The sequence below is a fragment of the Echinops telfairi genome, unplaced genomic scaffold (assembly GCF_000313985.2).
Source record: "Echinops telfairi isolate 266 unplaced genomic scaffold, ASM31398v2 ScPeMD7_7468;HRSCAF=8506_0, whole genome shotgun sequence".
In the NCBI taxonomy this organism is placed as follows: domain Eukaryota; kingdom Metazoa; phylum Chordata; class Mammalia; order Afrosoricida; family Tenrecidae; genus Echinops; species Echinops telfairi.
In genome coordinates, this window is record NW_022111369.1 from 91,848,979 (window position 1) to 91,851,108 (window position 2,130).

Consider the following 2,130-nt stretch of genomic DNA (forward strand, 5'->3'; position numbering starts at 1 on the left):
TGCAGCCCTTGATCTTCATTAACCAGTCCTTCATTCCCTCGCACTTCCAGCAAGCAAGTCTGTGTCACCTGCTCATTACAGGTGGTTAATAAGCCTTCCTGTAATCCTGATGACACATTTTTCTTCATAGACTCAAGCTTCTTGGATTATTGTCTCTGAATACAACTTGACTAAGTGTAGTAAAAGGATAAAGCCCTGATAACCAACCATTTCCTGATTTAAGCCATGTCCCCTTGTTCTGTTCGAAGACTGCCTCGTGGTCCATGGATAGATTATGCATTAGCACAAGGAAATATTCCAGAATTTCAATTCTTTTCAGTGTTATCCATCATTGCTATGAGGTACACATCTGAATTCCTTTGTGGAATCATTAAAAAAGAAGTAAATATCATTCTGGTATTCCATGGTTTCAGCCAAGATCTATCTGAAGTCAGAAATGATATCCCTTGTGCCATGTTCTCTTCAAAACCAATTTGAAGTCCCTGTTGATGTAACTGGTCCATCTATTATTGGATTATATTCAGCACAATTTGCTTGTATGTGATATTAATGATATTGTTAAAAAAAGTCTGCATTCTGTGGAACCACCTTTCATTAGAATAAATAAATAAACAGATATATATGTCTTCCAGGTGTTGGTTTCTGCTTTCCAATAATCCAGGTTTCTGTTTTACAATATTGGAATGGATGAATGAGGGCTTCCAGTTCTTCCTCAGTTTGCTACATTATTTTGATTAGTATTCCATTTACTTTGGGGGCCTGGTGTACCACTGAGGCAGTCAGTGCAGCTTGGACTCCTTTCTTCCATAAAGTGATTAGGTATAAATATATTCACAGGAGCTTTAGTTACCCAAGGATTCCAGTGGGAGTTCAATTCAAATAGGATATTTATTCTATTTCCTTTTAAAAACCTCCTACAGGACAGTTCTAATTTACCCATCTAAACCAATTGATTAGTACCATTCAGCCATGATGACATACTGCACCACTCAACTCTACTGATAATCCTCTAGTCTCTCTAAACCTTTTCATAGTCATGAAGATCATATGGGGAATTAGACAAATCGGGTATGAATAATGTGAACAAAGTTTGGCTACAAAATTTTATAGTCATATATCTGCAAAGAGTGATCAGTCATATGTGAGGATCATGCATCATTTTGATTTGTCATGAGAGACACATATAAATTATGCTATAATTTGCCTTTAACCTTTCTCTGTGCTATATGAATGCTGTTTACTTTCTCTTGCTTTGAAGAGTCCACATAGCTTTCTTTTCTTTGCTCAGTTCCTAGTTCTTTGTGGTTTTTATTTTATGTTATATGGAATCACACAGATATGATCCTTTATGTATGATGTATTTTAATCATTTTAAAGAGTCATATGTAGTTTTGAATGCATTTATATATCATCATCATTATATTTGTATTATTTCAATACAGTATTTATTAAAATTGTATAATTATAATTTATTATAATTATTATATAGCCACCTCAGTTACAAGAGAATGAAACACTACACAGTCCTACACCATCCTCACAATTTTCATTTTGCTTGAGCCCATTGATGCAGCTACTGTGTCCATCCATCTTTAGAGGGTCTTCCTCTTCGTTCAGATTTCAGGAGCCCTAAGAGTGATATCTGGAACATTCCTGTAGGCAGCAAGTTTGCACACCCATTTCTGATGGATATAAACTGAAGAATGTAATTGTAGGAGTGTACATGTGTCCACCTTTAAGAGGTACTATGGAGCTTTGGACATTTTTCACATATCTTCTTATAGGTATTTATCCAGTAAATTATGCTTTATGGCTCATAGTTCTCAGCTCAGTAAAAATCCTCTGATTAGCCAACATTAATGTCTTACCAAAATCATCTTTAAGGTACTTTAAAAGGGCTTACTTCATTTCCATCTTAAAATCAGAAATTATTTTTTCCCATTATGTGTGCAACTCCTAAAAGCCAATATTAACTGATAATCAAAAATAAATGATTAACTGTGGAGACATTCTTACCTAAGGTTACCAACATACATACTGATTATGAAGAAGATTACTTAAAGTAGATTTTACCCCTGTTGTTTTTCTACCCAAGTCCATAATAATATCTCCTAACTGGCCGCACATTCA